Source organism: Paralichthys olivaceus, chromosome 5 (assembly GCF_024713975.1).
Source record: "Paralichthys olivaceus isolate ysfri-2021 chromosome 5, ASM2471397v2, whole genome shotgun sequence".
Classification (NCBI taxonomy): Eukaryota; Metazoa; Chordata; class Actinopteri; order Pleuronectiformes; family Paralichthyidae; genus Paralichthys; species Paralichthys olivaceus.
The window spans coordinates 13,002,661-13,029,331 of record NC_091097.1 but is presented as its reverse complement, the minus strand read 5'-3'; the positions used below and the strand labels follow the sequence as shown (position 1 = coordinate 13,029,331).

General features: G+C 42.7%; 1 long non-coding RNA gene across 1 annotated transcript in view; it reads left to right on the top strand.

Annotated features, from left to right (window-relative positions):
* Positions 1 to 25,943, top strand: part of LOC109638673 (uncharacterized) — a 48,572-nt gene extending 22,629 nt beyond the window's left edge. The window contains exons 2-4 of the long non-coding RNA XR_002203354.2: positions 9,539 to 9,601; positions 23,186 to 23,250; positions 25,176 to 25,943. This is a non-coding gene — a long non-coding RNA (uncharacterized lncRNA). The remainder of the gene's footprint in view (positions 1 to 9,538; positions 9,602 to 23,185; positions 23,251 to 25,175) is intronic.
* The last annotated feature ends 728 nt before the right edge of the window (positions 25,944 to 26,671 follow it).

Here is a 26,671-nt window from a genome sequence, read left to right as displayed (position 1 = left end):
CACATGACATCAGGACAAGTGAGCACTTGTCAAGTGAGGAGGGCAATGTTCTACAAGTCTGGGGTCAGATTATCCTCAGCCAGCGAGCTTCATCACAAACGCAGGCGCTTAAGTCAGGTGGTGGAGAGGTCAAGTTCAGGTTGAGCTGTGACGTGGCTGAGAGGGTCAAGTGCCTCTGCTCGTCTGATTCACCTCTGACCTATTGACTAAACAAGGTGATGTGTGTTTTGAGTTCTTTGGGGTGTGGTTACATCCAGGTTGGATGATTCAATCAGTTTCTATCATTGTTCACCAAATATCATAAAAATAGTGGTGTGTACAGTCATATTATCTGAAAACACACCAACTGCTGAAAACAAATCAAAAACATGAAGCAGTGGAAGAAACCTTATTGAGATGAAGGTGAACATAGAGAGAGGTTCATAGTTAAAACTTATAAACGGCCAGAATGGCAAGCAAAGCTCTGTCAAATAAACTTATATATTCATAAAACCTTTTGGTATTAAGCCCTGTTTCACTGGTCTCTGGCATTGAGCACCTGAACAAACATTATATCAATGGTTTGGGCCAAAAGAGCCAAAAAATACAGTATAAACAGTTTATAATAAAAAAGGCATCCACAGAATTCAGTTTCAAATCCCAAGGTGTTTTTGAGAGAAGCTCTAACTAATCACATTTTGTGGATTTCCTTTCCACAGAGCAAAAAAACATTAACAATGACATTCTGATCTCAGTTCCACAGATGTTCAAATTCGGGTTATGTTTTATGACATGCTCATACCTGGAGCTCATTAAATGGGATCTTCAGTGCACTACCCTCTGCTGTCATTTACAGTAATGTGTAGGGATAATAGCGCTGCTCGACAAAGATGCTCATTGTTGTGGCTTGCAGTGAGTCCTTGCGTCTTGGGGAAACCGAACTGGCTGCGGCAAGCTGCCCCACACAATAAAGCTCTCAGGAGGACATTCTCAGAGCCGGGGTGTTCCACAATGGTCTCACCACTCCGGCCGCATCCGTTTGGCAGGCGCTGCTTTTCTCTGTTCTGTTATACTGCAATATTTGAAAACACGCACACAAACAGAAAGGCAAGAGAGAGAGGGCGCAGGAGAGACAACAGGCGATCCATTGTCTTGTCTTACATAGGATGAACTCAGAGCTACTCATGTCTGCATGTCTGATCTTAAAGTATGGGCTGCGGTTTTGTGTAGGACGATTGAGTTGCTGCTGCTTTATGTCAAGAAGACTCTTTAACATGTCAGCCACCATTAGACCTCTTAATAATGAGAGGTAATAAGGGCCATGACGCAGAAGACAAATTACTTTTAGAGAGCATCCAGTCATCCTGAGAAAGGCAACTTGCCACATACCATGCTCAGGGGAAAAAAAGTAATAAGAAAATTACTCCATGACAGATGAACAGTGGGCAACCACTTGTTTGGTTCGGTAGCTTTTGTCCATAAAGATCAGACGCTACTGTCAGGTGCATCCATAGAAGTCCTTGTGAGATTATTTTTCTATTAGATTTTATAACCTGAATTGGACACTAATGGGGCCAGGTTCAAAGAAGCAAAGAGGATATTTCCTGCTGTCTCAGGGCTTAGAATTGGTTCAAAGCCATCCAACTGTTGACAGCAGCTGGTCTTCTCAGGAGCTCTGACTTTGTCCAACTGTATAAAGAAGCTACTACTTAACTGCTTTAGTCAATCCCCAACAATACAACACTATATGTCTCCCCATGTAGGAGAATGCTTTATGATTTAGACAGTGTTAAGCTGTCTGGAAAGATATCAAAGCTTCCTTCTTCCATCGCTGACTCTTGTTGTTTCTCTTCAGTTAATTTACTTTCCAGTCCCAGAGACGGCAGTGCCCAGAGGCAGCGTCAGTGCTTATATTTGTGATTTTGTTGGCAGGGGAACAATAGTTTAGTTTAAGCAGTACATTCCTGATTATTGACACACTGGTATGGAGAAGGATTAGTGAGCGCCTTGGCTTTCTGATTCTTCATCGTTGGCTGGTGAGCAACACCTGGGTGTATCCATGACAACAATGAACAGTGATTTCGCCACCAACCGGTTCGACAGAGAGTCTGCAGTGACGCTTGTGCAAGGAGGGTCACTCAAGAGTGGAGAGGTGGATCAGTTTTTGCTCAACGTTGCCAAAAGTGGCACAAATCGAATCCTTGCAAAGGTTTCCAGGTGTGAAAAGAGTTTCAACTCACCCTGGTCTAGAATGAAACTCATTGAATGCGTGTTTGTTTTTTCACTCTTGTAAGTTTCTATCCTGTAAATTCAATAGGAATTGCATTTTAGTGTGGAGATTGTGGTTTCTGCAAGAGGAGCTGGTCCCATTCTGAAAGCCCTGATTACCTGTGTCCGGTGAGCCCACACGTGGTCTGTGGTGAGATGGCCCGATAGCTGCAGGACTGAGGCAGCATTGTTACACAAGCAAGTTTGCTGAGGGTCTCCTGCTCTGAGGGACCTGCTCCTCAATCTTATCAGCAGGAGCCCACAGGACCCGTATCAAGCAACATGGAAAAGACTTCCACTGACATCATGGTCTCTAAGGTCTACCCAGGAAATATTTTGATAGCGGAACCTGCTACTTGGTTTCACATGGAAGCATTAAGATATGAAACGACATCTTGCATCAGTTATGATCTGCATGTGTTGCATAATGTTACAGGCTCTCTTAAATCTAACAGCTGAAATAAAACTCTGGATGAAAGAAAGAAATTAAGTGCTATAAAGAGGTAAAGGATTACATTTTTTCTGTTTGTTGAATGTTAAAGATCACTATAATATAAGTTAAATATACTATCGCAAAGTAGGCCCAAGTTTGACCTGCCATGTAGCATTGCATAAATATGCATTTTGCTTTGCGGTTGATTGTGCTTGTATTTTATTGTCTTTTACCTGGTTTGTTGAAGGAAACATAATGCACTCAATCTCTCCAGGAGCAGCTGCAGTGGTGTCATGTTGTGATTCACTGCTCAGTGTTTAAGCCTCCCTGAACGCAGGTGTCAGCACTGGTCAATCATATGCGCCAGAATAGAGACGTTGATTCATTTAATGTAGCGTCTGTGCACAAACCTTGGGAGTTAGCCGATAGATACGAAGAAAACAGCGTGTCCTCATAAAGTTACTATCCATACGTATGGTTCCAGAGGTGACTGCAGTTTACAGCAGAAACTTTATCAGAAACTTCACAAACTGTGTTACTAACGAGCACTGATAAGTATGGTATTTAGGGCATCTGACTGTTGTGTGCTGCCAGAGGTGATATTAGCTGGAAGGCCAGACAGCTGAGAGAGAGGGAAAATCCATCAGTTTGCACGAGTCACTGAGTTATCGAGCTGACTCACTGTTAGCTCACCTGGTGTGTATCATAAAATAATGATTTCCAGTGATGTTTTTACACATTAGAGTTTTCCCTCTACACCTTTGAACCTAATCTGGTATCTTGTTCTTTGAGACTGTCAAGGCCCTTCCCATGATCCTCTTGTTTCTGATCGTATAATCATGTACATCATTAACACCTTTTGGCATGGTGAAAAGGAGTGCAGGTGTAATTACATGATGTTTTACATGTCAGTCATAATTTTTTTATGAAAATAATTAGCACCTTTTATTTACCTGCTCATCATTCCAACAACATATGAGTTTAAATCAGGAAAAAGGCACAAACTGGTCTTGTCAGTTTGTTCAGAGACAGAAACAACGGGGGGAAAAAAATCCAATCTATATAAAGTTGCAAAGAATTAAAACAGTGAAAAAGTCGTCCGAGAGTAAATGTGGGCGTCTGCTTAAAATAGCACAGAGTCTGTGACAGAAAAACAAACACTGAATGTTCTTCCTGATAGCTGAAATATCCAGGAGACAACTGCAAGTGACAACGGCCGAGCAGAGTGCAGTCGAACCACACCTGACCTGTATGTTCAGGGGCCAACAACGAGCGGTTTTGTTTGGCATCGCCCCTTTGTCGACACCGTCAGCTTCCCATGCCTATTAGGTTGCTGTCCACGAATGGGCACTGTGATGACATGCCCTGCACAATACCATTTGTTTGCACTGCGTCATTGTCAAATTTTCACCCTCTTGCTCAACTGGAGTAGTTGTAGCAGAAAGGGGCACTCCGTCTTCATGCAATGACAGTATCGGTGGATGACATAAATGTGGTGTTAAGTTCTTGCTGCCATACCTGTCACATTTTCTGTGAGATACCTATTTATTTTTTCAGTCCGTCTTTCATCCTGGGTGTGTAATTGATGTGTTATCCTTGTCATGCTGATGAGGAAGTCCTGTATATATAGATGTTTTCTGATTGCTCATCCCTGGGTGGGTACTCCTGTACTGGCCCTTTTTGGAAGAAAAAAAAATTCCCCTGCCAGTAACGAAGGTTGTTACAGGTTTTACCCATGGTCCTCTGGTGTAAGGCAGCGTGGGAAGTTTGCTGAACTTCCTGACCCCACGCACCACCGCGGCACATTGACCCTCATCACGTGACAAAGGAATGTTCCGCATCTTTTGTTTTAACATCCACGGCACTCATGGAGTTGAGAGCAATTTTGCATACTATAGAATAATCACTAGCCTGGCATTTCGCCTCCCTATTCTCCCCCAGTGTTATTCTCAAACAGGATTTGCGGGCAGCCCTCTCCTGCATCTTTTAAATCACTTCAAGCACTGCTGAAGCCTTTTTCACCCAAAGCGGGCACCAATCTAATGGCATCATTTGGGCCTGCACACATCGAGGGAATCAACCCCTTTTTTCTACGCTTACGTTTTTGTGAAGAGGGGAAAACAAAAGGCCGGCCCAGTGAAGCGCATCTCGGCTGGCGGGCTGAATAGAGGGGCCCCTTTCATGGCTGTTTATGAGCACCCCTCTTCAAAAACACACATACAAATCACATCCAGTTCTCCCAGTGGCTCCTCTGATACACGGATGATGATGGGGAGGGGAGGGAAGGTGCCCCTCTCTCCAGTTGATGGATTTCCACCCGGTGTCACCTCGACTTTACTAGCGGGTCCATCAGTTTGTTTTTGTGGGTTTAATCACTTGTTACATAAGAGCACGTCCAGCATCGCTGCCGAAAACATCATTAAAATGTTTCTTATAACAGATGCTGGACAGAAGGCGGAAAAAAGGCTGTTATCAAACTGTCTGTTGCCTTTGGTGTTTCAAAATGTAAGTTACAATTTATAGGGGAAATAATCCGTCATGTCACTCTGAGGCATTGTGACCATCAAGAGTATAAATTGCTAGAGCTGCAATTAATGATTCATTTTAGGATCAATTGGTTTTGTTTCTTCTGAGTGACATGTCCAGAAAAATACCAGAAAATTCAGACCAATTTCCCCAGTTTTTCACAGCTCAGGTGACTTTCAACAAAGTAAAAATGTTTTTTGTTTTACAATCTTATGAAGGTTTGTAGAATTAACAGATTCATTTGGCATGATTTAAGGATTCATTTCTTATCAAGATAGTTGCTGATGATCACTTGGTATTATGGGCATCACACTCACAGAGGCTGTAGTCATAATGCAGCAGCTGCAGGTTTGATTCCGACCTTACCTTATGCTGCATGTCTCCCCCATTCTCTCTCTCCCCATTTCACAATTACTGTCCTGCAATACAGGTGAAAATGCCCTCCAAAATATAGTTGCCCATCGATTTGTTTTTTTGCCATCATGAATTCTATAACAAACTCCATAAAAAGTTCAAGTTTCACTGAATTTGGATTTAATAAAGAAGATGCAGAGGAGACGTTGAGTTGCTTGTCTCTGTATTACATCCTGGCAAAAGGAAGGAGAATTCTTGCTCCTCCAAACTTGCGGATGTGTTTTTCTTCTCTGCAGGTCAGACATGAAGGTCAGAGAGCTGACAGCATTTTAACAAATTGCAAGTCACCCCCCCCATGAAGTAGCTACCTTTTTCCAGCCTGTGTCATATGTTGTTGAACAGGTAGGGTTTGATGGACAGGAGGAATGCAGGCTGAGGGATTTGTTTTGTAATGGCAGTTCATTCTTTAGGTGTTCTTGAGCAAACAGAGCAGCGCTATGTCCTGTTTTCACGGGTTTCACACGTCACTGTTCAAACTCTCAAACAGGCTTGTCCCCGAGAGTACATGGAAGAGAGTAAACAGTGCTCTAATACTTCACCATTCTGACCTTCTGCTAACTTGATACACACAGACAAACACACACACTCACCTTTTACTCACCATGCAGCGCAAGAGGATGTGTGAAAAGTTCATTTTAATCTCTGATTTTTGTGGTTTATGTGAATGAATGAAGCGACAAAGGCACAGATGATGTTGACGCAAACCAAATCCAAGCTTTTGTTTCATAGCAAAGTGCTTTAGAGTGTAAATACTGTGAGCATTTACATTCAGCTGATGTTACAGACACAGTCCAGCCCAGGTTAACTCTTAGTTGGCAGCGTTTGTGGTTTCTCAAAAAATTAAAAATTATAATTGTCTTCATGTCAGAAAACAGCTTTTCTTAAGGCAACAGGTTTTGGGTGATATGTCATGTTTGAGTAGAATGAGAGCAGCATTTCGAGCTGCGTGTGGCCGCCCTAATTCAGTGCTACTTTGGGTTAAATCTATGGGAAAAAAATGGTGGGAATTCTGTGGGAAAGTTTGAAAGCTCATAAAATGATGGATTTTCAAGTGCTCCCTGAATTCCAACAAAACATATTGAAACAGTACAATGTCTAGTTTTATTAATGGCATGGAAAAATATAGAGGAAACGTGTAGTGCTCCCTGGTTGGTGCACGGAGCCGCGTCTCTCGGGCTGATTTAGTTTATGTAAGCATGTGTGAAGTAGTTAGGGGTGTAAGTGTCTGGACTTGTGCGTCTTTACAGTAGTGCCAGGCTCCCCGCCATGTTGTCCTTTTATACAAATATAAAGGAACCAAACACCTCCTGCTTGTGTAGATCCCTCTGTGATCCTCTCTTTACTGTTCTTTTCTTCTCCGCTTGTTTTAAGTAAGTCTCCGATGTACAAGGCTTTTCTTTGTGGTTGTGTAACATGATTTGAGGCGAACACGGGGCGAGAGTGAGACGAGAAGGAAGAGAAAGGGAAAAAAGAGAGAGAGAGAGGTAAAGGTTTGTCTTGCCGAGTTTCATGTCCTACTGTGCGCTCGTATTTCTCAGCCTGCTTCACAGTTGTGGGTAGCTGGCCTATCACTGGCCTCCTCAGCTCTTTCTGTCATGCATGGCCTGCCTTAATCTCTCGTGTGTACTGTAAACTGCCCCCTAATAACCCTGCACACGATTAAAGCAAACATCTTAATAACAGCCTACCTCATTATCAACTCACACTGGCATAATGAGTGGTCCAGCCTCACCTCTGTGTATTGTGGCTCACATATGAGCCAGACGATGACACAACCCGGATATTTGTATCTTTGCAAATAAATATGAATGATCATACGGCATGTGTGCTTGTCAGATTTTCTCATTTTGAATTGACGAGTCGTAATTGATTCTGACGAGTATATTTTTTTCTGCAGTTTATGTCGAGACCATCAACAGCAGTGAGAGTGAGGAGTGCAGGTCTGACCTGGCGAGTTGCTCTAGGGGGTGCTGTTCACTGAGGAAACGTGCTGGATGATGACTCGCTTCCTCTTTGCTACTTTTCTTTTTCTCTCTAACAAACTTTAGCTTTAAAAACATCTTGACGGTGTAAACAAAATCTAAGTCGTTTTGTGCAGCTCTTTGCTTATCATGAGTTAGATATAAGATTGCAATTTCTCAAAGGAAAGATTTTCATTCTCTGACAGATGTTGTGGTATTGTGCTGCAAGGCTTCTTTTCTTTGACATTAGGCCAATGTATTCCCCTCTGTGTTTGTGTGTGTGTGTGTGTGTCCCTCACCTGTGGCTCCTACACACACATATACACACACATACAAATGCCTGCAGATGTTTATACAAGTTTCACACAGCCAAAAAGAGCAGATGATGAGTTGTCAGTCAGACCTCCACGGGCAGAATGGAGATGGGGAGGAATGTGTCCGTCGCCGTGTCATGGTTACACCTGTGCTGTCTGTGGTTTCCTGCGGCGGTATTGCAGGGTGTAATCCCTAACGTTGCCTGTGTTTATGCTTGTGTTTTAGTTACAGGCCCGATACTCGCATGCTTTAGAGCTTAGATGGGACCTCTGCTTCACTTACTCTTCAGCCTGGCCCAGGGGCATCCTCTCTAGACTGCCACACACAGGCTGATCCCCGGCATGTACAGATACAGTCAACAAACACAGTAGCTTTCTACGTGTGTCATACATCCTTCATTCCCTTTGTGTACACACAGTACATGAGTACAAAGCCATGTGAAAGGCTTCTTGGCCATTAATTCCACTTCTTTATAAGACTCTGTGTTCTGTCTGAGGTTGTTATGTAAAAGGTAATTTATGCTCAAATGCTGCTCTAAAAATAGAAAAGTCAGAACCATCTTTTTTTCTGTTGCAGTAATAGGATCATTTACAGGGAACATTAAGCTGTGGTTGCTTCCTTATGTACTCTGAGTATTTGAGGAGGTCTTTTTTTGTTGTTTTATATGGTCAGCTTTTCGTCATGAGTGACGCTGGCGGCACCGCTGAGATCATGAATGGGGAGGAGAACGTTTTCCGTGCCAGGGACTGAACTCATTTTTTATTTTAGTAAATATGCTAAATTTAGAGCTCGGCTGCGGCCAGAGGTTCGTCCCAAGCTCCCTGAATGACACACCTTTCGAGAAATGTCTCAACATCTGGTATTTTTATCATAATCGCGCTTTTTCCCTTGTTTTTAGTTCTCGTCTTCCAACAGATGCACAATAAAAGATGCAGTCCTGTTTTTCATTTGTAAGATTTGTCGGTTAGATGACTGAAGATTGACTGTAGACGGTATCCTTATTCCCTCTGAAGGGAGAACATGCTTCAGCGGTGTTGGTGAAAACACTGCTCTGACGTGAGTAGCTGTGAGGAACCAGTAACGGGTCCTCTCTGCTCACACACCCTCCTCACACAGCTGCCTAGTAAAAGGTCTGTTGTGATGGTGGCATTTCAACCTTTCAAAGTTAGATGGCCAATTAGATAATGGGATTTGGTTTGCTTTCCTGGGGGAGAAGACCAAGCCGTGACGGTGCATAAAGTTGCACGACAGCTTGTGCTGACTGAGACAAAACCTAACACTGCATAAAGTCTGGCCTAACCTAAGTGCAGCGTTGAGGCCTTGTGGTTCTTCTTCTGTACGAAGTGACATTGATGAGATCCACCCGTCGCCCGTCTGTTTTTTCGGTCTCTGACCCATTATTGTCAAACGGCGCTCTGCTCCGCTGTAAAGTGGTCAGTGTTTTTTGATCCAGGTCCTGTGGGTTGAGGCTTTCAACATTTTTCCATTTGTACCTCATATTACATGCCCCAACACCTAAATGAACCCAGCTGTACAAACGGAGAGTGAAGAGTTAACCAGATATAGCCATGGAACACGATATAATGAGTGTGTGATGTGACGTTTGTCTTCCTTTGATTTTTCTTCTCTCCTTTTTTTTCAGAATGAAGGAATCCAAATCATGGAATAAGAAGTGAACCTTTAATTGCTTCCCGGGAATCTTCTGGTGAGTATATACAGACACTGAAAAATATTAAGATTTGCCTGTTGTGTTTTCCTGCCAATCTCTGGGTTAGCCTTCTATCTAACAGAGTGGATACATGCCAGACAATCATAGTGTTACTGTGGTTTAAGCTTATAAAACTGATGCAACTGCTATTTTACTGTTGGCACGGCGAGCCACCAAATGTTGTTAAGTATTAAGCTTAACATGAAGAATTTAAACAGAATTAACAGGGTGGTGTTTGTTGTGGGGTACTTAACAGAATGTTCCCATCCTCAAATTGGCATCTTAACACAAATCATTTAATTACACTGCTTTTACAAAACCACAGCCATCAATAATGTGTTGTGACTGTGCTGGAGCCTGCGGTACTCAGTGTACTGAGCCACTCTCCCACATCTAATCATCCCCCCACTCCCAATCTGCCCTCCCCTCTAGTGCCCCATATCCCTTCCCTAGCTGGTCCATCCTCTACCTACCAGTGTGTGCCTGTCAGCGTGTCACCCCAGGGTGATGCCCCTCTCTCAGACCCTTGGAGGCCTTTTGACTCCGCAGCACTCCGTGTTTGCCCAATCATTTGGGAGCCGGATACGGGGATGAATTGTTAACTACAGCAGGTCAGCCTGTGCCCCATGTCCCCCCGGCCCCCGACCTGCTGTTGACTCATCTCCATGGCGATGTGGCAGGAATTTGTTTTCTCTCATGCATCCGCTGCCAGCTAGCTCCCCGCCACCCTCCGCCCCCGCCTCCTCCTCACTCCTCTTCATCCTCTCCGCCTATGAGTGTCCAATCAAAAGGCAGCTGGAGGGAAGTCACATGGTCAGGAAGTGCTGAGGGCGCTTCCCACTGAGTGGAGCGGTGCTGTCAGGCCTTTGGGGAAAATGCGTGTGATTTGTTTGCAAGTACAGTCATCAACAATTTGTGCACAGTCATTTTTTAACATTGTCATGCTCACAAAAACGCACAAGCGCAAATGCAGACAGAGGTTTTAAGGAGGCTGCAGCATTTGTGGGCTCAGACCCACATGTGGTTTATAATGTACAACTTATCCGAAAATGGTTAAAAGCTACTGTATATATTCTATATCGGTTTATTTTTGATGTGCAGTGCAAGCACCACACTAAACACAGTGCATAGGTCAAGTACCGTGCATGAAAGTTATGTACACATTGATAGAGTCCAAAGAAACAGATCTCTTGCATGTTTGTGCAGCACAGTGATTTATTCATTGGGAAAAATGCTATATTAGTTTTATTTATTTATTTTGAATCAAATTTGGTACTATCTTTATACTTATACAGTTTTGCACAATCTAATTCCCATTATCATCTCAACATACTGACACGTTCAAGTCTGTGTGTGTGTGTGTATGTGTGTTTGTCTCCACATGCGTTATTAGCTTAGGGCAGGTGAGTGTTTGCCTACCTGTCTTCCTTTATTAGGTGAGTGTTTGCCCAAGGAATGCACTATGTCCGATTTGTCATTGACTCTTATTGTTCAGCTCATCCAACTGGTGCCTTGAGGTTGAGTTGTGCTGTGCCCCGGCAAGTGAGAAATATGTGCCTGTCTTCCCCTTTTCCTCTTTTCCTCAGTGTATTTGCACATGTTCACTTTTCTTGGATGACAATGTGACTTGGTGGAAAAGTATGAAGGATGGTAAATGCATTTGAAGTGAAAATAAGAGGAGTCCAGGCCTGCTTTGAGGAAAAGTTGAAAGTTGAATGTCACCCATTTCAGATATTGTTTTTTTTTACATTGTTTTGTTACTGGCTCTCTTTGAAAGGATCATCCATATGTAATCATTCTTTACGGAAACGTAAGTGAAAAAAAAAATAGTGTGATGTGATTAAGCAGAATATACCAGGAACATCTAGTAGATACATATGATAACTAAGGAGCAAAGCTGACTCCCTTGCTTTGTTATAATGAGGAAACCTCATCGATCTAATCCCACTCACTGCACTTGAGTGGTTAACAGAGCCATTACAGATTGAATATGCAGCTACTCAACTTCTGTGGGTTTCTGTGGACATCTTAGTGTGAAGGTACACAATGTGTGGATGTATAAGTACATCTGAATTTGCGTGCGTGTGCGCCTGTGTGTGTGTTTGTGCGGCTGTCATCCTGTGCCACCATCTGGGTGGTCCTCATGGCTGGTTTGATGGTAATCCCCCTGTCCCATAAATCAGTGTCCGGACTCGGGCCGGGAGCTGAGGCTGTGTGACCACTGGAGCGAGGGGCTTGAGGCACTAAGCCGAGACCCCAACCGTTGCCCTGCCCTGGCCTGGCCACACGTCAGCTCTCCACACCACCTTTAAAATAACTCGTCACGCATGACTGACTTTGGGAAATGGCCTCAGCTCCAAGTACATATGAGTATAAGCCACAGTAGAACTGGAGGGTAGCCCCATAAACTGAAGCACCGGGATAAAGTTTCATGATTCACAAACCTGATTCAAAAACCTTCCTCTCTTTATTTTTCATTATGGATTATATAAATGTGTTTGGTAATAATACAATTTGTTTGTTCTGACTAGTGGCTAACAACCCGAAGTGACTTCTGATAGCCTTCCAGAGAGCTGCTCTGAGTTCAAACGTTTCTGTCTGTCTGAAAGTGCTAAGATTAAAGCCATATCTTAGTCTTTGTAGGGACCATACCTCTCTGTGAGAATGAGGAGTGAGGATGAAGGCCTGTCCAAGCTGTCTGGCTTGCATACAGCTCTCCACTAAGCTTTTATCTAGGGAGATTGGTTGCAGCTCTGTCCAGACCCGGCTCCCAGGGAGTGCACAGTCCTGAGACCTGTGGCATTAATAAAGATAATGCTGTTTGGAATAATAACAGCCAATTCTACCAAATAGAGGAGAGAAACAACAGACGGACGTGCAGCGGAATACAAAAGAAGCCAAGATGAAAGGCTGAAAGGTAGGCCTGTGCACCTCTCTGGCTCTGGGAACTGATGGAACCTATATCAGCATGCTCGCACACAAACAGTATTGAGTGGGACTCTGGCGATTTTTGACCCTAGGGTGCCGTGATGCATAAATGCAATTTGTTCTTTTGTCTGCCAAGATCACAGAGGGAGAGCAGTGACATGTCTTTCTTTTTATTAGTACTTGTTTTTTTCTCTTTGTCCCCTCCTTTTCATTCTCTCTATTCTATTCGCCATTGCCTTCAGTGAGTGCAATTTAGTTTGATGAGCAGGTGGTCTTTTTTCGAATCTCACTGTGCTGTTGGCTCCCACCTCTGGCGTGTGGGGCTTTCAGATGGAGTCAGTCATGTAGGCCAGGATTAGAAGGATGGAGGAGAAAGAGGAGGAGGTCCGGTACAAGTCTTGGTATTGGCGACCTCAACGCCCTGCAGTCAGAACCATGCAGAGTGCAGATTGAAAGAGTTATTTTGTTGCTAAAGCTCTCAGCTGCACCCCAGATGGCTTTTGTGCTGGCCAGGGACATACTTAGGGACAGGGTTAACGCAACAGAGTTCCTCAGGCTTGGTGAGTCCCGGCGCTCAGCAGGTAAAGCACTGTGGGCCAAACAGACAGAGAAGGCAAAGCGCTGCCGTCTCGGCACTTTTCCACCTTGAACAGTAGAGCGAAACAAAATAAGTGGATTAGTGCAAAGGGAAGACTTTTCTTCTTAGCATACTAGCGCACACACGCACGCACGCACACACACACACACACACACACACACACACACAGACAGACACATACAGAGTGAGATCAAGGCCTCTGAATATCCACCTAAATTAAGACTTAGTAGAGCATTTTTATCTGATGTCACAGAGGACAAAAGGAAGGAGACGGAGGAAACATGCAGTGTTTGCATTTCCATTAGAAGCCTTTTCTCCTAGTGTGCACTATTCCCTCGTTGCAGAAAAGTGCACTGGCTAAATTACAACCTGCTTTCACTGCTTTACCTTTGATCTCAGTTTCATCACACTGCTAATTAACCAATGCTGTTACTACCAAGGGGATTTATGGCCCATTACTTTATCTGTCCAACATTCTTCTGCAATAATCTCCATGGTGATGCTGAGACAAGTAATCAATATTTGTCAATAATGTGAATCGGGTGTGTGGCTCTGCTGTCATCACAGGTTGAATTGTTGCATTGTAAAATCCCTTATGCCCTTGAGCATGAGGACACTTTGGCCTTGTTTTAAATTTGCCACCTGCATTGGACTTTCTCGACAAAAACATATAAATTCATGATCATTCAAATTGGAACATGTAAAACAACAGCTAAGACACAACATTTATCTAATTATGTTGTATATTTGCCATTTATTTTAGTTGATCAAATAGTGGAAAATTTCCATTAAAATTTGTGACACTTCAGAATTGTCTGTTATGTTTGACTCAGGATGTTTCAGTCATGTTTCAGTTTAATTTACATATAAAGCAGAAAAAGCTGACAAATCTTATCTTAGAGACTGGAACAAGTGAAAGTTATTAACATATAATAAATCAATAAATCAAATGATTGAATTGTTAATGAGTTACAGTACTAGATTAATCTTTGCTCTAAATCCTAAAGCTTATTATTGTTATTTTAACCTATTCAGTCACTCGGCTGTCTTAACACTGCCTCTGTCACAGCTGAAAATGTCACAGCCGATATGTGTCAGTCAAAATCAAATTATCATTCCACAGAAAATGGCTGACAAGAAAACAGTCTCAGCATGAATAATGAAGTGGTAACAAAATGGCCATTTCCATCAGAATATTGGGCTCTGGTCTTTGAGGTCTGAGCTGTAAATCAAATCTGGGAGGACTGATTTGTTGGATTGCTCTGTTCCCCATTCTGGGTTTGTCCCCCAAACGTTTTTCATGGAGGTTTGACAAGTGGGCGCTTCTACTTGCACTGATAAACAGCAGGGATTGGATCCAGACCCTGTTGTGCTCTAGCTGGAGCCCGGGGGGCTTGAAAGCACACAGATGAATGTTAGTCATTTGTTTATTATTGGTGATATTTGCCTGCTCCTAATCCCTGGCCAGATTAGCCTTGATGTGTTCCCCATCCCACCTTTTTCCACCATTGCATTTCCTTGACATTTATGTTTGGAGTTTTTTTGAGTTAAGTGTGTGTATGGGCAATATGTGCACACACACACACACACACACACACATACACACACGTATGCAGTGGCATGAATCTGGACTTGTGCATTGTCAAATTATTTCAAACATGTTGCTGAAGAATGTTTGTAATCAAGGGAGTTCCACAGATTTCCCCTCTAACTGCATCTCATGTAACACTGTGATCAGTACCAATAGGAAAACTTACTGTGGCTGTTTTTTATCCCCTTCCAGGGCATCTTGTGCTGTGGCCGGAGCCGTGTTTGTGTCTTACAGTTAAGAGGTCCGGAAAGTGTTCTTGTTGTTCAAACGGAAACTCTTAGAACCCCGTAGGAACCAATTAATCAATGACACTGAATGTCAGTGTAGCGTCATCGGAATCGGAAATTATTGACGTCACAAGGAAGAAGAAAGTGGTCAGAGTGGTGTTTATGTGCCTGTCCTGTGTGTCATGAAAGTATTGGCCGAGCGTCACCTGGATCAGAGAGGGAACAGGGTTTACAGAGCAGAGCGCGCTTGTTCAGGATGACCTTTAAAGAGCTGATCCTGAACACTGCATAAATCTGTTTCCAGTTTCAAAACACGAGTACGCACATGCTCATTAACATGCCGTGCTCTTTTTCCCCACACAGGGTTTTTGTGGGTGAGAAAGTCCTGCAAATCTGCACACAAACACTTTAGGTCCTGCTCACAATCCTTGCTGCCCCAGTTCCTCCCACAATGACAGACGGAAGCAGATACACCAACTCTGTTAGACTGACAGACGTGTAGCATGTAATTATCTATGTTTATGTGTGTGGGCTTTGAGGCCAAAAGGTTAAGAATGACAGTTCATAACTTTTATGGAATGCTCGACTTAAACTAGTCTGGGTGAAAATCCCTTCACTGGGTGGAGTGGTTTAAAGTCATCTAGGTCACATCCAAGTCAAGTCAGAGGTCAAGATGGAAGTAAATTGATCAGCATTTTACATTTTTAATTCCAATATATGTTGAAGGTTTTACATAGTTAAGTGCAATTCTATTCAATTGGCCCAATAGTAACAGAATTTACAGATACAATGGTTTAAAATTATTTCACCTCTCAGACCTCTCCATTTTTGACTGTTTAATCCACATCTATAAGATTTCAGAACAAGTCCAGGATTACGGATGAAATGAGTACGAACAGAAGGCTTTGGGGTTCTTAACCTCAAGTTCCGATTTCTGAGAAACCCTCACACAATAGATGACACTAATATTTGGTGAGACTTGACAGGCTGAATGCTTGACCCACTGTCTAAATCCTTTCCTACCCAAGTTTTACTCACTGCACATGGAAGCCCTCCTGCGGAATCAGTCACAGCTGAGCTTCATGGGGTGTTGGTTAATTGGCAGTTTTTGGTACGTGCAGATATGCTCCACTATGCATATCTTCCTCAATGTCCCTTGCGTGATTCGCCTCTTTAAAGTTTTCTTTAATTGGCTGCACAGTCACAGTCTCCTGCTTCAACTGTCCCCTGTGGTACCTGATTGTGGCCTATTTGACCCCAAAGCCCTGGGGTGAAACCCTCATATCTGGCTGCCAAAACCAGTCATCAGTAACAATGTTCTTAGTCTAACCCCCTTTCTCTGTTTCTGTTCATATTAGTTGTGAAGCTCATCTCTTTTTGCAGGGACAACGTTGGGCCTCTGAAATGTAAAATCTGCTCTGTTTCAACATCTTGTCATACTCCCAACCTGCCCTGTGTTTGTGTGAATGTCAGTCAGTTCTTTGGTAACAGGCCTGACTCCTCAGCACCAGAGAGAGGTCTCAAAGGCTCTCTTCAGACGTGGCATTCACATCCATCTTAGGTGATCTGATTGCAAGTGGACAGCTCTAAGTGCAGGTGTGAAGAAACATTGAGGACACATATGAAACCACATTATAGAGCGTCTGGGAAGCATGTGGCCGCATTCTTTTAGCAGCGTGAATGCAAATGTGGCCTGTGATGGACTGCCTGACCTGCTGGCGTCCTCTGGCTTGCCACAGTTTCAAAATGAACTGAAAATATTTTAACTTTTTACCATACATTGATTTATTTGTGGCCAACACTGCAATTAACATTGACCACCTCATATTGATTTTCTATTTTTCTGCAGTTTCAAAAGGATAAAGTCCTATTTCACTGTACAGCCAACAGCAGACTTCCATTACGGTCAGACTGTGTAGGAAAATAATGAATTGTGCCTTTACAAACAGCTGTTAATGAGCTATGTGTTTGTTTGCGTATAGAGTGAAGGGAAAGGAGATGTGGTAACTTGAGATGCATGTGTGGACATGCTGTGCCAGGTGTGAACTGATGCTGTCCACTTGTGATTGGATCACCCAGATTGCATGTTAATGTAGGTATGAACGGGACAAAATTCAGGTTCTAGAGGACCCTGACTTGCCCATCTGATAAATCAGGCCATGCCCTCTCCCTATACACACTACCCATCTCCAACTGGGCTGCATCAGCAGTACTGAAAGACCTGAAAGTACTGTGATCCCACCGTGGGGTGTATGGGTATGACTTCGGCTGCTCTACACTTTAATCCCCTTTCCTTTTAACCACAATGGGAAACATGTGCTTACTCTGTGTAGGGTACAGGCCCACCATGGGAGAGGCTGTTTACCTTCACTCTAAAACTAACATTTCACAGCTCCTGTGACCACTCCTGGTCACAACCTCTACTGAGTTAAACAGATGATAGGAGATAACATGGTGGCATTTTCATTTAAGACAAGATAATTCATTGCCACTATTGCATATGAATAGAACTGTTTCCTCACTTCTCACCTTGTAAAACACAAATTAGTTTTTTTCCACAGTAGGGGAGGAGGGTTATGCTGTTTAATTTGTGTTATTAAGGAGTTGCTTGATGTAACTTTATTATCCTCTTAAATTTCCGTTTTAAAGTTGAAGTTTGGGTCAGCATATGACACTGATGACTTGAAAAGCAATCCTGGGGGCGGTAACTTGTCAAAATGATAAACCCGAATAATCCTCCATGTTGGGATTCTTCATTTGTGTGGCTGTAGATGTTCAACACCCAAAACAAAAGTCTAAGGTCACAGTCCTTAGAAAGCTATAAGACGGTTATTCTGTGTAGGCAGGGTGTAAAAGGGGAACCAGCAGCCATATGCCAACCCAGTCGAAAGGAAATGCACTCAAAAAGACAACACTATCTTTATTTTATGGTTATGTGTATGTGCGTTGTCAGGAATGTGTGCTATAACATTGATCTATGTGTTGTGAGTTATTTTATTCCATTTTCGCCAACCTTTTAGCCTTGCAAGGCTTTTGATTGATTTATTGATCTGTGGCTTGATAATCAGCTTTGCTCATCATCAGTAAATGTCAAAATTATGACAAATACCAAAATAAGTTACAAGAGCCCTCATCACTCATTTTGTCAGTCCATAATATGTTTATTTAACAATGTTAAAGATCAACTGTAAATTGTCAAATTTGAAAGGCTGTAAAGGGTAAAGGGTATGCACTGACATTCACTGTTACTGTTATATAAAACTCAACCTGCAGCGATTGGAGAGTTGCTTGCCTGTCCGCATAGAAGCTGCAAAAATTGCATTTACTTACTAAGCTGTCACAAAATTTGGCACACAGCATCAAATCAAGGACATCCAAAAAACCATATTGAAAATTTGTTGGATTAAGAACTTGTTGTCCACTAAATTTCAGATATTTGGAGGTCCCTGAAGGCAGAAAAAAGAAATTACCACACATCAATATAACTTCAACAAAACAACAAAATGCCAAAATATCTTTCCAAATTTTGGTTGTGTACTTAAATTAACTGAAAACCAGTGGCTACCCGGAAAGTTCCAAATCTAAGACCTTGATGTGCTTTAGGAAATTATTGCCAGTTATGTTAGTGAGGGCCAGAGCTTGTAAAACTACCAGCACAATGATTTATTGTCCAGTTGCTGTAAGAGTAACCATTGGGAGGCTTTGGCGACCACTTCCCAGCTCCTGGCTGGTGGCACCGCGTTTCAGATGCTGGCCTCCACAGGTGTGGGAGGTGATCTGAAGGATGAGTGAGCTCTTCCTGCAGGTAACAGTAGCCTCAGCCAGCTTCCACTGTTGACCTGCCTAAATCTGCCCTTTGCTGTCATCTTATCTGAGCATCCAGTGCAATCTAACCCAGGGCACAGTCCCTCCACTCCTCCGTACCCCTCACTGCTGGTGTCCATCGCTGGTCCTCTCAGATATCATGGTGAAGAGAAAATGACCCGCTCGAGTTGAACTTGAGTTGGGATGACTGACAGAGTCCTGACACCCCATTGTAGCCACAACTATCTCAGCTTCCTGCCACCCACGACTTCCCACCCTCTGACTTCCAGGGGATCAAGGGCAAAAAAGGACCATAGATAATGAGCTACTTTGTTTATTTATTTATTACAATGAACACTGAGACAGCAGTGGTCGTTTTTCCAGACTCGATGGAGAAGTAATTGACATTTCCTTAAAAAAGTTGCAAAGACAAATGCGATTTGCTTGTTGGTTGGGCCAGAGGGACATGCTGATGTATTTAAAGGGCTTTCTGATTAGCAGAGTGGAGACTTAATGTAGATCCTGTAGGGACAGAGACTTGTACTTCCTCCAACTGTCTGGGTATGATTAAGCGGACCAGTCCACCATCAGCCAGCCAGCAAGCTGCTTTCGCACTATGAGTTAGAATGAAAGAGTTGGAGATAAAAACTGAAAAAAATAAACTGGATGGCTGCACATCTGATCACTAAATCTAAAAGACGTCAAAAGCACCATAGAAGCAAACAGTACTTCATACTGTTTTATTCAAATATTCATGCACTTATTTCCTTACTTGTTAAGTTAAGTAACAGAACCCCTGGAAAATGTTATAATTGAAGCAACTAGTTTACTAGAGATCCCTGCTTTTGTGCAGCTTGGTAACATGAAAAGGACTCGAATCATTTGCGAATCAACTATCATTTGCATTTCTGCCAAACGCATTATAAACGTGTTAGCACATGTGCTCATTCCATAGCAGAGCTGCCAAACAGCAGTCGTGCACTGCTGAAAGGATGCTTATCACAGCCCCCTATGATTTTCTTTAACAAAGACCTTGCTTTGTTTTGATCTTATTTGAGGGAATCTGTGGCCTGAGCGGCTCTCATTTTTTTACATTTACTGTTCATGATATCGGCCATATAGATGCAGTTTTTCTCTGGGTCTTGTGTACATTTACAAAGACGATAAGGTTTGTGGGGCAATATCTGATTAAGCCGTGTCTTGATGTGTGTGTGTTAATGTGTGTGTTGAGTTGCGTGGACCTGAGCCCTGAGCTTTAAATGTGTGTGTGTACTTGCAGACCTCAGGTTGGAGATGTAATCTGATTTGCAGAAAGGAACGGGTCATTTCACATGACTGGTTTAAAGGACCACTGGCGCAAGGTTGTGCCAGTGCCGAGAGAGAGAGAGGATCATTTTCTAGTGCAGGCCCTTAAACAGTAGAAATAGGAAGGTGTTGATGTTTGCTGTATGGTTGAAGGAACCAAAATGCTGCCATGATTCAGTTGTTCTTGGTTTTAAATGAGATTTATTTGGGAAAGGTTACATGAAAGTGAGGCCACTGCTAATTAAGAGTCGATTACGCATCTGGAAAAAAGTACAGCCCTGCATCAGATGCAGGTTTTGTTTGCAACCTTCTGTTTACACATCACATATAATCAGAGCTTTATTTTGAACTAATGGACCATCAGAAATTATATCGAATAATTGAAATCATCCTATAGCCTCAGCCTTCTTTAGAGGACTACAAGGATCAAATCCCCTGGAAGCTTTGCCTCCGAGTCCTCTGTGATTTTTAACATTGTTTGTTGATGTTTTTTCAGGGTGGAGATTCTCAGTTGTTTTTTCAGAGCTGGATGTGGTCCATCATGTGATTTTCATTGAGGAGTGGCCGGAGGAGACAACCTCAGTAAAAGCAAGTGAGCGTGCATGAGCGTGTGTTTGTGTCGCATCTGGCCTTGCTAATAAATGCAGGTTGTTTTCCATCTGGGGGTCATCAGTTATGGTCCTGACTTACAGTTTGCAGCCATGTGTGTGCTTGTTGGGTGTGTGTGTGTCTGTGTATGTGTGTGTACATGCTTGTTTACAAGTAGGCATGCACAGTACTTGTGAGTTGTGCACATGATCTCTCACTGCACATGTCTGTGAGAGGTACAGATGTGTGTTTGTGGTGTTTGGCTGTGTGTTTTCTCTCCCATGTGTGGAGAGCTCATAAGCAGGACGATGCAGCAGGCAGGAAGCTCTGATCCCATCAGGCGTGTCAGCAGGGGCAGTTTTTCATAAGGTAGTAATCTCACCACACAAAGGGGTGTCCAATATTAGAGAGAGCCCCTACCCCTGAGCTAATCAAGACCTGACCAACCTTTCTCCTGGCTCGCCAATCCTGTAAACATTACCTCATCTGGAGGCTTAGCCTAGCCACATGCAGCTACAGCCTGCTGGTGTACATGATAACTCACTTAGCTCAGTACGATAGCTAAAAGAAACGGAAATATGAGAGGGGATATAAAAGAAATGGGACCAGCACAAAACTACCTATGGTGCCTGGTGCCAGGGAAAGGTATTTTAAAAGGAAGAATTATTTTACCATGTCCTCCAGAAACTCTGGGAAGCTATTTGCCAGTATTCAGTTTCTCTCCCCGCCGTCCTGTTATTGCTGTTTTCCCCTCAACTCTTGGAGCCTTCAACCTGAAAGGAGGTTCTTAAGTTCAGGCTTTGTGTCACTCGGAAACAGTGCATTTGTTTCCATGGTAACAGGTCTGGGACAGTGAAACTCAGGAGCTGAGGGCACCTTTGTCTGTGATTGGATGAAGACGGCACAGCTTCATTCACATGCTTGAATGAAGTAACCTGCAAGTTTCTTGGTGCAATATCTAACTGAACTTGTTGACCTTAAGAAATAAAACCAACACACCAAGTACATTTAAAATGGTACAATGAAAAAGCCAGTTTGAATGCTTCCGTTTTTCTGAACTGCCAGGTGCTACAGAACTCAACTGAAACCTTAGATTGACATAAAACAGAGTCCCGCTGATCTATGTTGCTACTCCTGGTTTGACTCTTTAAATGGTCTGTGAAGATACTGGAGAAGGTCTGAGTCATGTGGTCCTTATGAAACTGGTGCCTGAAAAAGAATGCATCAAGACCGTAGGGCAGCTGATCGTCACTTAAAGGTTCAGTGTGTAAGATTTAGGTGAAAGGATCTATCGGTAGAAATTGAATATTAATACTTGTGTTTCATCTAAATGGTACAAATTATTGTGTTTTTACCCTTACCCTGTGCCCTTTATATCTGAATACTAACAGGTTCTCTTTCATGTTTGGAAGGGGAGGGTGAGGTGACGGCTATTTAGCTGCAACATGCAACTTCACCACTAGATGTCACTAAATTCTACACACTGAACCTTTAAGCCTGAGAGAAAGGAGATTTTTCTAGATTGTAATGTTGAACCACTGAATTATAATTGATGATTCGATAAATGTGTGTTTAACATATGACCTATGCTTAAGGGTTGGATATGTTTATGCCTCTGTACAGACGACAGGCAGACAGAGCATAGACCTTATGTGTCTGGGTTGTCTGTCCTTCCCATTCTGAACACAAAATCTCTAGAAAGCCTTGAGGAAATTTCTTCAAATTTGGGACATATGTGAAAATGAGGATCTTGGTGGTTGAAAACACAAACATTAAAGTTTCAAGGTCAAAGTCACTGCAACCTCACAAAACTCTTTTGCCTTGTGAAAATATTATCTTAAGAACGCCTTGAGAGAATCCTTGCAAATTTGGCAGAAATGTTCACCTGGACTCGCAGATTAATTTATTACAGTTAGGTGGGCACAGTCAAGGTCACGGTGGTCTCACAAAACATGTTTTTGGCCTCATGAACATGATATCTTATATCTGCCTCTTATCTCAAATCTGCTTTTTGTGCGTTTCTTTGAATTTTGACCCGTTTTTACTTGGACTCAAAGATGAACCGATTAAGGTTCAGTTGTCTAAGGTAAAGCTCACAGTGACCTCATATGAGTCTGGAAAAAAGTGTTGACTGAAACTGGCCTGGTTGGTGGAGGCATACAACCACAGCCAGTTTTTGTTCCCTTGTTTTATTTGAATATTGTTTAAAGATGTGACCATCTAGTAGTTTACAAGAACCAAAAATACAGGAATGTAAAAATAAATAAATACAATTTCGTGCACCAAAATAGAATTTACTCCTGTTATTTGTTAAGTAATGGAGGTTTTAAACTTTTAACTGTAAACTTCCCTATGAAAACAGAGAACGGAGGTATTTTCTCTCGTTGTGCTGTAGAGAAATAAATATTTGTTGGAGTGTTAATGCAAGCTTAGGCAGAGCTGGACTAAATTAAATCTGATTTTTTGGTTGACGTTTATGTTTACACTTGAATGAGCCCCTCTCTGAATCATTTCATTTCCTGGTCTTTTATCTGTTACAGATGATCTCAGATGAGCATCAAGAAGAGGCTGAGTAATGGAAACATGATCTCCAGTGATTCAACAGGTAGGGATGACTCTGCTTTTTGTTTGATATTCAGGAATATATGATGCTTTTTTATTAATGGACACTGACAGTTGCAGCCAGAGTTTGGTACGTCGACTGATCAAACGGAGATAGCAGTGGTAGTTCACATGTTTAAAAGACATGATCAGGGTGGTGGCACTGGCTTCATGCCCATGTTCTTGTTTTTATTGTGTAACTCCAGTCATGACAGCACGGAAAAGAATGCAGTTGCACAGAGATATCACTTCAAACACTGCTTTTCTCAGGAGCCTCAGATCCTTTCAGTGGAACTGAATGAAGATATGCTTTGATGGCCCACCACAGAGTCGGTGGCCTTCAAAGAAACCCGTTGACGGGATTTTGCACAGCAGCCAGCAAGCTGAATGAGTGGTACTGTATACGTGCACCTTTCGGGGTAGCTGTGGGTGTTCTCAGTGGAGGTCAAACATGCTTGACCTCAACATGAGTAGTCTTTTTTTTTGTAGACATGCTTGCATTATCTTCTTTTATTTCCACTACCTGGTTCCCTCAGTAAATGAAGCGGGGCTGTGTGTGTGGATGGCAGGGAGCCAGCAGACAGGTACAGTAGATGTTCTGATGAGGGAGGGAGATAGGGGACGGCCACGGTGGCAGCCCCAGGCGCAGACAGGCGTACACGGGCAGGCTGACGCTCAGAGGCAGGTTGGGACGTGGTTCTCTATGTTGATCCTTTTCCATTGGCTCTGCTTCACAGTGAGGCATAGGTGAGAAACGTGGGAAGGGTAAAACCAGAATGGAGAGATCAGGTAAAATGAAGGTTGTTGAGAGGTGAAGCTGAAGAAGAATGAAACTAAAAATAAGTTTAGACAACATTAATCAAATAAATGAAAGTGTTTGGTTGTAGCTTAGGCCAGGGGAAGAAAGCCGGAAATAGACGGTGATGTGTGAGGCCCGAGGGAAGGAGGGACAAGTGCAGGAGGAGGGCTATGAAGAAAGAGAATGAGGCCATATCCTGTACACTGGTGGAACGTGACTTCTAGCAGGGAAACCAGCTCAGAGGTGCAGACAGGCAGAAAGAAGATGAGAAACACTGATGGATGACTACTTATCCTTTGACATGTTGTTCCTTCCCCGGGCAAAGGACGGGCAGGACGGGCCGGTCCTGCCACTTCGCTGCCATGACAACCATGGCTGAGTGGATGGTGTGTGGGGGCAGACAACATTATGTCATTGTGTGGAAGGCTCTACACGCAAGCACAGGTAAAGCAGAGCAGAGGTTGACAAGAGGCCACCTGCATGCATTACCTCACCTCGGGCTGTTCTCACATTGTTGTGAAGAAGCTGATGTTACGCACTGATACACTATGTGCATCCAGCTGTTGCTCTGGATATAAATCAGTTTTCCCAGCTTCCAACTGATCTGTTCACACACCCATGCTCTAGACAGACATTATATGTCATGTCTTTAAACACTGGAATCAGATGTATCTTTGCAATCAGGGTGTTTGTTTGTTTTAACTGTTCTGTGGGCCGGAACAGTACCAGAGTGACATCTTTATTCTTCTGTTGGATTGAAAAACCCTCACTGCTGGAGGCAAAACACGTGGGAATTTGCCACCACATTTAATGTGATGATTTGAGCTGTGGATGAGGCTCTGGGTCGTTCATCTGCAGCTTCTTCATGCCAGTTTGAAAGCGGAAAGTTTGTGATAGCAGCCAAATCAGTTCTACCAAAGGAATCAGCTGAGGAGAAGCTTGTGTCAATCAGTTTTACATGTTTTATGAATCTCTGGTTACTTGAGGTGACACTTTTCTGAAAAAAAAAAAAAAAAAAACAGCAAAGCCTCTAATTTCTTGCGAGTGGGTATGAGAAACATGTGTCAATGTTAAAGCTTCAAGTGGTTGTTGGCCTCCGACAGTCATTAGTTTCTGTATTATGTTTCTAGGATCATACTAAATCCCAGCTTGGACTGCGGACCAGCATCCCCTGCAGCAGATGCTTGCTCTTGGCATGACTGCTGACAGCATGAGCTTCGTCACTGACAATCTTGCTGCTCAGGATCCGCGCCAGCCGCTTGGACTTGGAGGAGCTCTGACATACACTCAGCAGGACAGCGGCGTGTATTCCGCCGCTCAGACATTATGGAACAGATCAGTCAACCCTGTCTGGAGAGATGCTCAAGTAGGAAAGCCAAATCAATGAATGTGTATTTGCCGTAGTTACCACAATGCATCTACATATTATTTGACTTTTTCTAAATTGAACCTGGATTAATATTTTCCTGTATATGCATCTGCTTTTGATATCCAGCGCTTATTCATGCTGTTGTTCATACGCTGTACCGTAGTTGTGACATTTACTGTGTTATTCTGGGACAAGTATCAACAGGCGCTGGAACTGTAAATGGAATATAATCAGATGTTATTTTCATTTTTTAAGAAATTTTTTTTGCAAACCGATGGCAATGCTTTTACCAGTGCAGGCACACGTGAAGTTTGTGGAGTGAAGAACTCAATAAATTTCTCCTGTGGTGTAAAAACTAATTAATACACATGTAATTGAGATTCCTCGGAAGGATCACTCAGTCACACAATGGCTCTGTGTGTGGTTAATATTCCTGTTGGGCTGCTTATTTCCATGATGATTTATTGCACCAAACCTTTAATTGTGTTCTTGTGTTGTGTTATTTGCAGAAATAAAAAACTTTATCCAATCTTTTGTTTATTTTGTTATTGCAGCTGCAGATCTAAGATTATTATCAACTAATAAGATGATTTCATGGTGTTCGTTATGCGCCTGGAAATGCGTGTCTGCTTACTGTTTGTCATGTTGGTTTCATTACTAGTTTGGCCAGTATTTGCTGATCTGTTACCGTCTCAATTACTGTCTGTTATCGTATCTCTTTATTTTTTTTTCCCTTTTCTGCTCAGTAAATAAGACTATGAATGAAATGAATGTTTAAAGTGGCAATGGACAAATGTGGTTTAAATGTTGATAAAATGAAATGTTGAATGAAAATCAGAGGTTTTTACTTAATAGTTTTAATAACGGGCCCGGATCTAGAAGTGGGCAGGGATGGGCAATGCCCACCCAAAATTCTTCTCTGCCCACCCGGTTGGTCAACTTCATTCTGTGTCATTTGTATCTGCCAATCAGCTTTATTTCGCCCTGTCAGAATTTCCTGATTTCTGAATTTCTTTCTGTGTTTAAATGCAGTACAGTCCACATGTGTGAAAAAATGCCCACCCCAAATTTCGAATTGCCCCCCCCAATCTGAGCATCTAGATCCATGCCTAGTCAATAATGGATCAATTGAAGGATCAAATAAAGTGATGCAGCATAACAACACATTTAAAATTTGCCACAAAGCAAATGACATCATGAAAATTAAGTCTGCTGACTTTTCTTTTTGTAAATGTTGCATGTATGATGTTGATGGAG